The following is a 16,218-nucleotide window of genomic DNA, read 5'->3' as shown; positions in this document are numbered from 1 at the left end:
GGTCATCAAATACATTTTAATTTCGATCCTAATTTATTAACACTTCAAGTTTTGGAAAAGAATTGGTTATTTTTTGTGTGCAATATTATTCTATTTTGTACACATGTATTTTTTTTCAAAAAAACGAAATCATTACCTAAACATATAAAACCTCTCAACTCTGCTGATGCAAACACATCGAAATGCATTGGAAAAAACAACAACAACTTTTCAATGTTTCGTGCCTTGGATCCATTGGTTGTTGTGCAGTTGTACAGATTAATAAGCTGACGTGATTGCGGTTAGGTGAATGGGTTCAACTGATTCCAAGTAATTCTGTCATTGGAAATTGACAACAACATGCAACGGATTTTTGCAGTATATCTGATTTGTATGACCATGAAATTTTGTGCGTCACTAAAATAATTGGAATCGATTTATATGTAATCTAAATTTTAATCGAAACAGGATGTTATATGATAGGGAAATGCCTGCAATCTTGATATGGGCAGAAGAAACATTTGAAAAACATGCGTAAAAAGATGCAGATTTGCAAATGAATAATTATTTACGGTAATTACCAGTAAGAAAAAGAATTTAATTTCGGTAGCAAAAATCTAAAAACTCCGTTGACGTCATCTGAACGACCTCATTACACTGTTGGACGTCACATAAGCTTAAACGCAAAAGTGATGCTGTGACGTGATCGAAATTGAATGACTCACCATGGTTTGAAATTTGAATCGAGATGCGAATGAAAAATTGCGAAATTGCAAAGGGAGTATCGTTGATATTTGCCCCATTGGGACTTGCGGCCGTCGGAACTTATCTTTTAGAAAGAGGAAGACGTTAAGAGTGAGTTTAAAGTGATTTAAGTTGAGTTTATTTCACTTCGTTATACAATTGCACTGATGCATCCACCAAGTCGGAAATAGTAAAGTGAAATATTAAAAAAATAAAAGTTAATGTTTGTAAAGCACAACATGTGGATCAAAGTTGCATTTGCTGCAGCTACCTTGTCAATACAAAGCGTCGTTTGACGGGATCAAAAATTAAAACAAATCAACAAATTGCCCTTATTCAGAGATCATCTGCCCCTTAAAAGCTTAACTTATTGCACTAATCTTTATTAGTATAAGTATAGTAGTTTGGAAAATATCACTTTGGTTTTAACGAAAGCTTATAAAATTTGTCAACAGTTGGCCTGTGTAGAGTCATCACCCTAACCGCTGCGTGCATTTAATTTTGAAATCTGCCCCCTGAGTAGCGAAAACCACAAATTCAGCGTGAAGCGTTGAATCATCCGAACAAGCCGTTGTCCGTCAGCAACCCGTTCGCGTGCAGAAACCGCAAAGAGATGAAGTTGCTGGGGTTTCCATCACCAAGCCTAGCGAATTGCACAAGATTGAAAACTAAACTCTAATAGTAAACACCGATTGGTTTTATACATGTTATGTGATACAGAAATAGCTCCATAAATTGAAAGTTTAAATTAACCTAGATTGCAAACAACTTTTATTTCCTTCTAAATTACCTGAACAAAGTAGCAACTTGTTTTCGCAAAATTTTCGTTTTTGACAAGCTCCCTAAACCATTTGAACCGAAACTTTTAATGGTTTGTATGGGTTTGTATGGGTATGGGAAAAGTTAAAAATTACTTCAACTATTACTTTCCTATGTGTCTGCTTTTGGATAAACAATGTGTTTTGGTGGAAGAAAAATGTTAGGAAATGTGATGTGTGCCAATACTAGCCGTAGGTGTGACGCCTTGTATTGTGAGTTGCAAAGGTGAGAAAATGCACTGGACCGAGTTAAGCTTTGTTGCCCCCTGACACCGCCACACAACAGAATTAAGTCATGAAACGGCGACCTCGGTAAACAGGTTGTTTCATGGTTAAACAGTTTTGCGTTGGATCCAAATGGGAATGTTGGGGGTGGGGTATCCGATGACCCTGGTGACAAACAGCATGCAGCGTGAGAAATTAGGTGAATGAGGGGATAGGAGGTGAATTCCAATTGAAATTTAGTGCACCGAAACGATGATTTATCTTGTTAACCCCACACAACTGATTGCCGATCTAAGGATTGCTCCGTGGTAACACGGTTATTTAAACCAGCTAAATTAGTGGAAATCGACTTGTCTTTGTTTTGCTGCCTTAATTGATCTTCTAAAGCAGTTTAATTTCAAACCAAATCTATTTGAGTAATTTTTTCGTGACTGGTCATGTGTTGGAAGTTAAATGAATTGTTAGATGAGGTACATAAAAATACTTTGGTATATCACTTTGTTTTGTTCATTTATCCACATAAATAAGTGATAGGTTTTGGTTAAAACATGCCGACAATAAAATCAAGGTATTACATGCGTATCACCTGTTCTAAATTATCATAAATAAAGATTTAATCAGGCTTCTTATTGCATGGTAACTCTAATAATTTAAGCTTCCTGTCGGTATTTACATGCACGCCTTTAAATCATCATTCAGTTTCCTGCTATTTCTTAGTAATGGTTTGGGCCTTTTGCTGGGGATTACGTAGAATGACAAAGCAATCATTTGACAAACCAAAAAACATGCAAGATTGCACGAAACTCTCTTGCGTCAACTGCTGCCATCAATCAATCAATCAATAATACAGAGATAGAGAGAGCTGGGCACGCGATTCGGAAAGCCTTTGCGGTTTTCGAATTTGGATCGCGTCTTGCGCTTTATCACGTAACAATCACTTCACGGTAAAAAGAACGCTTTTCATTGTTTCCGTAGGGACTTGTTTTTCTTTTTATCAGGCGCCAGGCGCTCTCGGAAAACAAAAGGGCAACGCCAATAATATCATGTCAGAGTATTTCAATCTTTTCTTCGTACCATGTTAGTTTTAACTTGTTGACGAATAAGGCAGATTAATCCATCAAACTGTGAAACATATTTTTTGCGCAAATTTGTGACGTACAAAATACCAACTGTGTGATTTGAGAGAAGCGTGTCACCAACGGCACGCAAATATCCTTATGTCATGAGACACAAAATTTCCCGAATGCGGCATCTAGTTTCGCTGTGCGGTTTTGAAGTTTCGCAGCCAAGATTGGTTTTACTTTGTTCCCACGTAACGATGACAGTTTGCAATTGGGTTAAAAGGCGACCGATGCAAAATGCACTTGGTATTTGCTCGATTAGTTCAAACATACATGCAACAGACTGAACAAGCGACTCGCAATTGGTTATAATTTCACCTTAATGCATTGACACATGGACCTGCTCCAAACGAGTAAAATCGTATTTTACCGAATCATTAAACACGCATTTAAGTAGTTCACGTAAACACCTGCCTCAACGAATCGTGCCTAATTTATGGTTGTTGTAATAGAAGGAAGTATTGGAAATTCATTTAGAAAGGAGTGCGCAAGGCAAAATTATTACATTCACCGTTTTACCTCGACGTGTTGGTCAATCAGTTAATGTTTGATTCTACACCCTTTTTACGATTTATATTAAAATGGCAAATACACATTTGGTCATCTTTGCAATCCCAAGGTTTTATTATTTCGTTTTTTTCTCTAAAGGCCCAATAGGTTTATACTTATATTCCTCTTTCACCCGTCTAAGCCTAAAGTTTACATATTTTGTCTTTTCACCCCTGTAAGCCCAGGCTTGGAGATCGCGCTTACAACACTGGTATCTCTTTCTGGGTCAGCGAAACTCTCGCACGGGTTCAAATTCCGACTTACGAAGCGTAAAATCTGCTCTCGACGGCACGCTAACCGACACTACAATCACCCTTCTGGCTCGTGCTAACCGGAGTGTGTTAAGTTGACTGTAGTATCCTGACATACCTCGCTTGCGCCAATGCAACGCAGGAATTCAAGGAGGTGTAGTGTTACAATGTATGTGACCGCAATCTGTGTGCGGCCGCGAAAAGTGAAATGCAACACGACCAGGCTTGTGACTGTTCGTGACTTCGTGGACACATGCCTTCGCGGAAAGCTTGTATGTGAAAGTGAATAACATATGAGTTGGGTTTATTTCGCTTGGTAAAACAACACATAGCGACACAATTGCACTAAAACAATCACCAAGCCGAAAATATGTGCGCAACGTTGATTGAAACGTTATGGAGCGAGGGAACAATTGGTGGATTATGACCGAACGCGCTGCAGCTACAATGTATTATAAAGCGTTGTGTGATGGGAGCTCACCAGAGATTGATTTTGGCGCACTGTGAGCATAAACAAATAAACATTTTGGCTAGAAATTGAACACATATGTTTCTCGTACTAAATAACGTAGGGTATATATATCTTTAGCCTATGCCTCTTGTTTGTCTTATATTACATCGAAAATTATCAAAAGCAGAAAAAATGCAGTTTATCGGGGTAATTAAGTTGTAGCGGTTAATTAGGCATATTTGGAAAGCGTTTTGTCCAACAAAAACAAATTCGGGTTGTAAAAGTTCATTCTTATCTTTTCCCTTGCTCGATGAAAACGTGTGTAATTATCTCGAGATGCGCCAAAACATATCGTGCACGCACATACACCATCGCACACGCACGTGCACGCACAATAACCTTATGAAATGGCAAATTGCGCGCAGGGGGTTTCGAAGAACGGAGTCCATCAATCAAAACTGATGAGGGAACATCGCGTGCTGCTGAGACTCGACATTTTAGTCGCAAATGGCGGGCTACAGTGGGTCAAATTAGTCGAAGCGGTTGGTTTATTTTTTACGCTTAAGTAGAATTAATTAACTATTCATTTTTTTGGTTTGGACCCAAAGTTACCGATTTTTCATTATCCACACGTTGTACGCTCCTCTATTATGCGGTTATAAAGGTTTTAACAAAGTTATATCCGGCTTAGTGATGATTGTACTGAAATTGTATCAGTATGTATACAAATGTATATTCTTCTTTCTAACAAGTTAAATAAACGTAACGCAACCCAAAGTTGTCATTTTGCACTGAACGGTTGATGAAATGTGTGCAAAAAATGCAGAACTGGTTGTGCAGCAATGACCAATTTACGCAGTAAAATCAGATTATAGAGACCGTTTGAGCAAAAAGTTTACTAAAACAACCCTAAAATTTCAAAACTCACATCACGTTTCTTGGTTTAAAACCGTAAGCACAAATCAAATGCAATTGACAGTTTGTTGGATACCAACAAGAACGACCTAATTATGCTGCAGAGCCGAATTCGAGTGAGGTCAAACCGTTTAGTGGAAGTGTGTGGGTGCCAAAGATTCGGCCTTACTCACTTCTTTGCAAGTACAACATAATAGTTGCTTCGAAAGTGGAAATGTCAAAATCTAGCTGTCGAAAATACTATATGCGTAGGAGGGGAAACATTTTTATGAGCACTTAAATATTTTCCTGGCATTCTGAAACGGCATAATTTGCAGCATTGTCAGTATTGCTCAATTATCCAATCTAAACGTCCGTTTTTGCATTGTTTAAACTAAAATTGTCTTCCAAAATGCCCAGTCAGTCATCGAATTTACGAGCAGGCACTTTGTATCGAGAAAGATTGACGTTGAGTTCAGCTCACGTACGCTTTGCAGTCATTTGGAGTTGCTAGCATTTGCAGCAATGACAAAATTGACTAATACGTAATTAACCCACGCAAATGACCCAAGAGACATTGTCCGAACGATATCGCGCACTAAAGATGCTAAAATTGTCTTGGAATGGACAAATAAATTACTTTAGGTTCTCAAAATCGTCGCCTACACAACGGAATGTTACCTCCGGACCTGAAGTGAGGTAATTAGATTGAGTATCGTGGTGGTATCGTTGTTTGTTATCGTCACGCTTTCCACTTGGTCCGGAGCCGGCGAACGCGCAACTGTATTAAGTGGGAACATGGCTGTGTGGCGGCAAAGAGCACTTCAACCGACTGAAGGACAAAACGTGCAAAAATGTGAAGGTATAAACACCACCAAGGCAAGAGAGTGTTCTAAAATTCTTAAAAATACTTTTTGGTTGTATATTTGTGGTGTTTGTCGCGCCTATATTCGTGCTGCAGTTTGTGCAATTCTCTTACCAAAGTCATAGGGATTTCCTGCAGTGATCCTGGTTTTAACGTGGTAGAGTTAATTGTGGCTGTTGCCTTGTGTTAATTTATATTTAAACTGTGAAGGGGTATGCAATTTGATTGAGGTAAACTGATATTTATCTTAAATACTACAACATATCATTTATCGTTTTCAATGCCCAAGCCCCCAAATAAATTGCAAGTCAAAGTATGAACATTGTAAAAATACTACTGAAACATTTTTCTATGTATTATAAATAACAGACCCTGACTTATAACACAGCTTGACGGCCAACAAAAATATCTTAAGTGAGCAATCTATTTCATGTATCAACACTTTTGCACCGACGATATAAAAGCCAAAGTAAAATGCTCTCTTAAATTTTTTGTTTACGAATCCGATTTTTCGTGACAACGAAACTACACAGCACTGTGTATCGCATAGAAGAAGAGTTCTAGGTAGACTTTACCAGATTTATTGCAGCACTACAAGAGGACAGGTGTATAACCTTGCAGGTGCAGCAGACCTCGATGACATTACATCGGTAATCGTAACCTCTCAGGTCAAGTAAGGTCTCGTTGTCAGCTTAAACCCATTACACAGTGACGTTGAAACTAATGCTAGAAAGTTTTAAAGGGCTCGCATTACCCAGCTAGACAAAGACCACGTGATTGGCACTCACGTGGTTTGACGTCACATAGAGTGAGGGTTACTCTGTGCCACGTAGGTAACCGTTGATTGGCAACGAGGCGTGACAGAGAGCGTCGTTATTCGATTCCTGTTGTTGAGACAGCGAGAGCGTCGTAAGAGGTCAAACTGGTTTCACCTTTCGGGTTTGGACAAAACTTTTTCGCGCTTTCCACTCGTCAGGTGAATTGTCAAAGCGAAAAAAATCCGATGTTGGGTTTACAAAAGAAGTTTCCTTTTACAGCTCGTGGTTCGGAAATTTTGCGACTTTGTACATTTTTTAGAGGAGTAAATTGGCACACTTGGATGAATTTCCTTAATATACGTTAACGCAGGCTGCGCTACATCCAACACTCTATGCCCCGTATTGCAATTCGTTTACTAAAATACACCAAAAATTCCCATTTACCACAATCAGAGTGGAGCAGTAGTAGGGTTTGTTTCGAAGTGCCATTGAGATGTTAAGTATTATCTGGTATCGATTTTTTGGGGGGAGAAAACACAGTAGCCACTTGATACCACTTGTCAGTACAAAATGTTGGTTACACACAGTTTACATAAGTGAAACAAAACAACGTTTCCGCTGTTACTACAATAAGTACATCTGTGAGGCCTTCTTGAAGTCTACTTATAAATTCCTAACATCTCCTTGTCCTACATTGTAAATTTGTGGCATAATTTGCTCAAATTTTGGTGGGAAATAGTATGTCAAACCACTTTTTAGCAGCAGGTGTTAGATACCGTAAAACTTTTTGATCTATGTTTCGTTTCATTGTCTAAATTGACAAACAGCCACTTTAGGGTTACAACACAAAATAAGTACAGCAATAAATGATAGGTTAAACTGGACCGATTTGGTTGAAGTAATACTCCACTTGATTCAGACACCACTTAGCAAACGACACAACATCAGGCTCTTAACATTTTCAGTTACTTCCCTTGTGTGATCCGCTTTAATGTCATTTGCATAATGATGATGACCCGGGAACTCCGAAGTGCTGGTATTTGATGTACGGTAAAGCCCAGGGACTTTCTCCCCATTACCTGCGAGTCACCTTTAATCGGAAATCTCCACAGGTTACCTATGCACCAGGTCACGCATTATGTGCATTAGATACAAAGCATTAGGTGTGCGAACCAAGATGAGATAGGGAAGTGAGTTTAAAACTATGACCCCGAAAAAAACTCCAAACTTTTCTTGCTTTGACCTCCACGTTTAAATTCCAACCCTACTTTTCAGAGGTAAATTTAGCATGTAGCTACTAGTGCTTGCGAAAAGATACGTTAAAAGCATACAGCACGTAGTCCGCTAACTACATACTAATTTAACAACATGACATAGACCAAGCTTAATTGGCTGACACGTATTATCGAAAGGTTGTATGTAAGTGAAACGGCGTCGCAGTCAGTCTATAAAAGGTGGACTAATTAACTGGTTATAATTAGACGTAAAAGCTTAACAGAATGAGTGATGACAACGGTGCTTCGTAAACACAGAAGCAACCAGGCTTATTCGTAAGTCAATAGCTTGTTAATGCCCTTTTAAACAGACAAAAACACCGCCAAAGTTTGCTTTGCGCCGCTGTGAACACGCCTGTATTGCTCACCGCCCTAATGCGGCATTCGGAGCGTTTACAATTGCTCTTTCAGTTGACACGTTTGGCACTTAACGCCTCCTAATACCTGTAAATGAATGAATTGTGTCAGCTTTGGTGTCAGGTAGCGCTAACGCCGATTAGGAACGCTGTTATGGCTCTATAGACAAACCTGACGTGGTGAAAGCCTATGTTACGTGGTTTATTGAAGCTAACGTAGATTAATCGCTGCGCCCAAAAGCCCGGTTAATGGGGTACACGACGATAGAGAAAGCAGATTAGAACAGGATCCGGTTACAAAAGTGCCCGCGAGAAACTTAGACCTTTGTGAAATCGCGTCGTGCTCGCGAGTGTCTATTCACGAAGCTGCGAATAAAACTCTGGGCGCGTTTTGTTGATACAAGGGGCCAACTGTTGTGAATTGAGGCGTGTCTTCTCTTAGCGAAGGCAAACTGGGTCAGAAGATCAACAGGGCGACCCGGCCGGTTGCTGTACTAAGTGCTCTTAACTTTCTATACGGAGCCCATCACTTGTTCACTTGGCGTAAAAGTCTGGTCCCGCCCAATGGGAGGGATGGCAATTAGGCGTCACCCGACGCGCGCATGACATCATGATTGGATGACGTCATTTGTTTGTGACAAAGATCAAAGCCGTACATGTTTCGGCATATTAAAGTAAGAAATATACGCAACTGTGGCTCATTCCTTTATTCATCTTATTCAAATAGAATCAGTTTTGCAAAGATTTAGTTTTTGCCCATTTATGTTCCAATATAACTGGTTGTAAGAACCACAGCTTTATTGCAGTCTGCAAATTTGGTCATCACCCCAAACCAAACATAGTCTAAAACTGAGTTCAATGCAGTCGAAAGTCGCAGCTCAAATTTGGGCTTTGCTAAAGCGCCGCAGAGAATTGATGAAACCACATGAAAACGGCGACGCTGCCATTCAATGCCATTCAACAACCTTTACGAGTTGTATGGAGAGCGGCGACGGCGCCAATTCAATTGATTTTCTTGAATTTGTCGCAAAAGTCGGCGATCACGGCGGATTCTCGTCACTGCCTGCAGCCCGTGGGAAGTGCATCAGACTATGTCAACCCTTTGTGACGTGATACAGAGGGTTGTGACGTAATAACGCAGCGTAGCAAGATGAGCGAATCTCAAACATACGAGGTGGCTTATTTGCACGGATAAATGAATCATAACGGGTTTGAGATAAATCCAGGAAGGACTAGGAAAATTGCTGTTTACGGGAACAACAACTTACGTGACTTCTTTACACATTGACAGCGATGCAGTTTTGGAAAAGGCTCCCTCTTTATGAGACGTATAATTTTACGCCCAGTGGAGCCTGAAAAGGTGTTTTGGAAGGCAAAATCCTGGTCGCGACACAACGACAATTTATTGTTGCAAAGTATCATATCCGCTGCCTGTCAACAGCAGACAAATTTATCATTTTGTACTATTGCGGTCTTTGCATTAACCTTTAGCACAACATAGCATGCCAATTTTTAAATGATACCGGCAAAAGATTAAGGCCAAAAGGCCAACTTTATGTTTGAAGTTTGGGTTTTCTTGTTCAACCGATTACTAATAGTTCGGATACTGCCACTCGAAGTGTTGTGTTGGTCCGGAAAATGTACTGCTTGAAGTATTGCTTAATGGAGGACGTTTTTGTCCATTAATTGAGTCCGAATAAACTATACGGCGAAAAGTCTATGATATTTGTAACTTAAAAACACGTAATCAGTTCATCTACATTTGAACATTTGTGTTAAATTACACGAAATGTAACGTAGTGAACTGTAGGCATCTATTTAAATTTTGAAAGACGCCAATGCGTCAAATACCAGAGTGGATTAATCCAACTGTATAGTGCCCTTGTCCAAGAACTCACTTAGGGCAATGGCACAACAGAATCTTTGAAACTGAGCCAATCCTATGAAGGCAAGCACATCCCAATAACTCTAATCCGTCGCATTGATCCCAGCTATCACATCAAAGTCACAGGACAGAGCGGCAGTCCAGGGTCCCCAAGGCATTAAATCATGGCTGGCGTGGATTTGAAAGATTCATCTCGCAGCGCGTGCCGATGGGAAGCTCGCTGCAACCGGTTATGAGTATAAGATCCCTTGGGATTTGGTGAAATAACACTTTCTACTACCGAGGAATGATATATCACCGATGCTAGTGTAGGGGCCTTTAAACATGGGTGGTAATGTCATTAATAACGGTTTGTGAAACGCTTTCATTTCTACAGTAGAATGAACCACCAGAACGCATAAATCTACAATTGCACTTTTTTGTGTTTCCAAAAATCATTCCAAATCTTATTATCCTTTTCTTGTCGGCTGAAACGCCTTTGTAGTGTCTTATTTGGCATTATGTCTTTTGAAATACTAAATGTAGCTTGATCTACATTTTCGTGTATCTTTAGTGTTTATGGATTCGCATAGAATTCGTGGTTAACCATGTACGTCAAAGTACAAATGCACTGCTAAAAACAGTGCAGCAAGCGTAGCACAGCAGACATTGTCTGTGATTCCAATTTCGGCAAGAAAACCTTTCGAGCCTAAATACCTTAGATGTCACATGAAAATGTTTCGTCTAACTTTTTTGCAAGTCAATTGCTGTCTTCGCTTATTATGGCTTCGGTCCATTAAGGTGGATTTGAATTGCGTTTCAAGTGACTAAGAAAATATGCATTGTAGCTTTTGCACACTAACCTCTAATTATTTTACCAATAGCACTAAAGTATACGCGACAATATCTTTACTTCTATCGGTAGTCAATTATCTTACGGTATTGAAAAGACTCTCTCAGAACCCACTGCAGTTCTTTGATGACACCTTGTGACGGAAAGTGACCTATTTCTTCATCGTAATCGAATATGTCGCGACCTTCTTCTGTGTAAGTGTTTACAATAAGACGCCCGCCACACATGTACATATAATGCATGCGCATCTGCATGACGCAGTCAGCATATGCGTTCGAGACATCAATATCTACAAGGTCCATATGAGCGTCAAATCTCTAATAGGAAGCAATACAGTGACGTCAGGGCTATACAGGAGCACAACAACAAGTTTGCCACTTTGCAGACTGAGTGACGTTACTGCGGCCTTGACGTAGAACTTGAAATACGGCGTTAGAGTGGGGGGAGATAAAATTGGCGGCTGGCGCGTGGAGATCGATAAGATCTAGACGTGTCTTCAGATTAGACTGACGTCATTGCTCGTTTCATTGATCAAGTGTTTTTCACTTAAGACAGAACACGTCTTGTTTTGTTACCCTCGCTTGGGGAAAGTTCCAGTTTTTGAAATCGTTTTTTTTTTTCGATTTGTGAACTGATAAGTTTTGACTTTAACTGGAACTAAAAAGGGACTTTTTTTACCCCTGCGTGATAGGTCTTGGTCCATTTGAGACTGTTTTTCCAACCCATATAAAGTTGAAATGAAGCACATCCCAAACTTCATCACAAAAAACTGTGAGAACTTTGTTGTAACAAAAATTTTGTACTGATAAAGAAAACAGCGATTGTTAAAAGAGTTTTAATATATATTTTTTCCACTGTGATATTTTCTACTGTACAAGCGACCTCACAGTTATATGAAAAGTGCAAAAACGGTAGCAAAACGGATTCACGTCTGAATTGAACGTCACTGTCACAAGTTAATTATCTCAGATATTTAAAGAAATTTTTACACCCCATACGAATGTATATGACATTTTCATCATGACCGTCGATAGGGGATTTAAACGTCAGGCAGTTTCAGAAGACAGGAGTCAGAAATGGCATCAAACCTTTATTATGATGACAGGATAATCAGAGCCAGAGGACATAGGTATTGAAAATTCATTATTAACTTACACCGCGGCAGGAAACTTCTTATCAGGCGTGAAATATTTTAACTTTGTTTTGCCATTATCTAGCGAGAGAAATGTACAGGAGAAATTATTGCGAAATTACCCGTTTTTCGAGTCTATTTTCACCAAGAAACCGCGAACGCGCCGTCTGGAAACAAATGAGCTTAGAGCGTAAAATTTACCGATCAAAGTTTACGTCTAAGTCATAGCGCAAAACGCTGTTCGTTGGACTCTTTCGAAACAAATACAAAGCCGTGACCAACAAAACGTTTACAATTCACACTGCACGTAGAACCAAAATTAACCGATACATGGAAGAAAATGCACTTTTCACACAAGGTATGCGACAAACTACCCTGGCTATTTTGTATGGCATGGAGTTCGAGTCAAAAACTGCAATTAATTTTGCTGAGATAATCATAAAGGTTGCTTGTGTGTTCAAAACAAAAGACTGCATGTGTGGACATGTGGCATAATATATTCAGGAAAACTCTGACTATGGTTATCCTTTGAGTGCACATAAAGCTTGAAACATAACAATTCAGACCTGCGTAACTCACATAAAGGTCATAAGGTGAGATTGGAGTTATCAAGGAAACAATATACCATCTTGGGAAGTGAACCTTTCAGTTGATTCTTTTATCCGACCTAATTTTATGTTCACTTTCCAACGAATCTGAACATGATAAGGTGATCGTGGTTTCAGTTTGGGCTTCAAATGGCAGTTCATTGCGCAACGAAAATAACAACACGCACAAATCCCCTTTCTCATACCTAAGAGTAACAAAGGCGTCATGAAAATACCAGTGGAACCACAGACGCCTTGACGACAGTTTATTAAATATTTTCTCCTCTAGCTGGTTGTGAAAAGATTTACTAGTGGTTTTAGCCACTCAAGACTAGATGCCACGAACTAGCATTGCATTGGATTTACGCAGTTGCTAATAAAGTAAAATATCAGGAAGTCGCAAAAACAAAAATTCTTTTGAGGAAAAAAATTACAAGAAATGAACTGTTCGATTTTTGTCTTTTTAAGTCGAAATTTTGAGCAACAAGCAATTTGGATTAACACATAAACTGAACACAATACATTTCACTTACATAAGAAACGCATGCAAATGTATATAAAGTCTCCCTTATCACTACATTTTATGGTTTGCTATATTAAAGTAACGTCGATTCCCCGTCCCAACGGGGACAGGTGTTAGATTTCGATCAGGTTTTATGTACTGTAAGTTTATTAACGACGCAAACATATAAAACGTTATATGTGCTTGTGTATAACATGCAGGTGGCATTACTTCGTAAAGGGCGCAATTATACAATCGCCCCGCAAACAGTCCTCGTAAAATAACGCCCTGGTCACGAATTGTTGAAACTTTGACGGACGGGCAACAAATCAACCAGTGAAAGCAAGCACGTGTGTTGTCCTTTACAGTTCGTAGATGGCAATCACGCCTAACTTTCTAAATGTACGTGCGAGAGATCTCGCGAAGTGTAAATAATCGAACTGCGACCTTTCAGCCGATCGCGCAATTATATCGAGATGTTTGTTTGTGCAACGATTTGTGATGCTGAGCACGTTGGAGCTAAAACTGCTGCAGTTTATTTTTGCTTCTGCGCTGCAAAAAATTGTGTGGAAGTTTGCAAATGTCTGCATATCTTGAAAACCTAAGGTCAACAAATTTACGGACACCAAACGTACTTTTATGTAAAGGTAGTATATACATAAATTTGAAACTGCCTTGCATGTCGTGCTGACAATAACGACATGATCAGTTACCAATGTCAACAATATTTATTTTTTGCTGAAAATTTACGTCAACTGATTAAACCGTGATTATAGCCGCATCAAGGCCGAAGTGTAACAAATACTGACCGCTGTATGTTTAACTTCAAACATATTCGCTTAAAACCTGAAATAACGTTGCCATATATTTTTATAGTTAGGTAGAGTTTTATCGCGTCAAACAGGTTGTCCAATAACAGTTATTGGAAGTTTTATAAAATTCCGATTGCATGGTAACGAAAATTTACATGGGGACCTACTAAAACTAATCCGAGACTAATGGCTTCCTTTATCAAACCCCAGGGCAAGTTTCTATTATTTAATCATTTGTTCATTCAAGTTGATTATCATAGATGATAAACATTAAGTTCTGTTTACAATTTTAAGTATGTTGCCTTTTTTGCGCTCTTATATGTTTTGGACTAATTAAAGTGAATTATAAATAAACTGGTTTGAATCAGTGAAGTACAAAATGAAAGGAAATAAAAATATTTGTTTGGCCGAAACTTTTGCTTTCTACTTTGAGACTCGCATCAGACCATTGTCACCTCACGCACACGTATACGAAACACCCAATTCTCATCACAGATCAGGGAACAATAACGGCCGCGATGTATAGAACATCCTATCCGAGCCAAAGTCAGTGGTAATCATGTGCATAGGGCATAACGATACACTTTTACAAAAGGCCTCATTGTGCTAGGAGGTTCATTTCGGGGTGTTACGTAACCACGCCGATTTATCTCCAGTTTTTATGCAAATCGCAAATTAGGACCCCTTTTGTTAACGTGACCTTTTTTCCGGTGATCCGTCAAGCGAAACCTGGACAGTTACGTCATCTATACTTGTTGTTTACCGAAACACGCAAGCGGTTCCGAAAAAAGCGTTTTAATCAATGCAACCTTTTTGAAGTGAGTTTCCTTTTTAAAACCCATGCCAAACTACAACAATAGCAATATATACTTCCATATATATATTCAACCATTTTTTTGATGCTCTGTTAAACCGAAATGTATTTTAACATATCAAATGACCATATTTGTCCATATTAGTATACTTAAAAAAAATCACACTTATTTAAGATTTTCACATAGAGTTTTAGTTGTAAGCGGACCCGAACCCGAAACACTTTTAAAACTAAAGCAACATAAGGTCCTTGGAAACACAGCTATTTTTGACATACAGAGGGCAGAACAAGGCCCATTGGTCAACACGTAGAAATGTCGCATTTCTAAGAAACCCTGTTTGTTGGTGCCAGTTTCAATGTAAACAACGCAAAATACCGGTAAACCGTCGTCACGGCGTCATAAGCTAATCGGGTTTGTACGCAGCAGTGTCGCAATCCCCATGTTTTGATGGATTTGTCGAGTGCACGACGCCACGACGAGGAATTAACTCGTTTTTCGGGCGAGTAATCCGACCGTTTTGAAGTGCGCGATGACTGGTACTTTGACGGATCCTACAGGGTAAACAAGTACTTTGACGGCGCCGCTAGATTTGTAATCGCAAATCTGTGTTTGAGTCAAAGCCACACATGAAGATGCTTTATGGTAATGTGACAGGAGGAAACAAAGATGTTTTAGATAAATAACTTCCGTTTATAACTCAAATGCAAATCTATACTTGATTGATACAAAAAAATCTGACGTTTCACAAAACCTTAGCTTTGTTTGTAATGGCAGTAAACAATCAAAGCGCAAATAAATGAGCCGCCAGCTCGTCAAAAGGTTTACAAGAAAATTCCAAATATATCGAAATTAATCTGGAAGCAAGGGCAAAAGTAGTACCTTACACGTTAATTAAACCACCGTATAACGTCCAAACATCCAACTCAATGGAGGAGCAAGTCTTGGCCTAAAATGCGACGATAAATTTTCAATCCGTAAAAATTGGCGCCGTCTGGAATTTTTGGTGAAAAACAGTCTGACGAATGGCGATTCATCGCTGATTTGACCAAGCAAATCTTGATCTCATATTTGATACACGTCATTATACGTCAACATTTTTTCAAATAATTGTTGGTCATACAAGAACGTGGCAACACAATGCTTCTTAGGACAACAACATCCGTCTAAAATTCGTGTAGTTTTTGATTTCATGTAATCTTTTTGCGTGATGGTTACTTGCAATCGTTAGGCAAGCTTATAGCATAGTTTTAATACGTTCACTGCATATTGGAGTGTACACCCTTTTCTGTTTAACTGGTGCTTTTTTTATTATTTTGTGACACACGTTCCACGCTGAGGTAAAAGATGAGTTTTGCTCAATCACATTCA

Source organism: Phallusia mammillata, chromosome 6 (genome assembly GCF_965637545.1).
Source record: "Phallusia mammillata chromosome 6, kaPhaMamm4.hap1.1, whole genome shotgun sequence".
Taxonomy (NCBI): Eukaryota; Metazoa; Chordata; class Ascidiacea; order Phlebobranchia; family Ascidiidae; genus Phallusia; species Phallusia mammillata.
Note: the sequence above shows the minus strand (reverse complement) of the source record.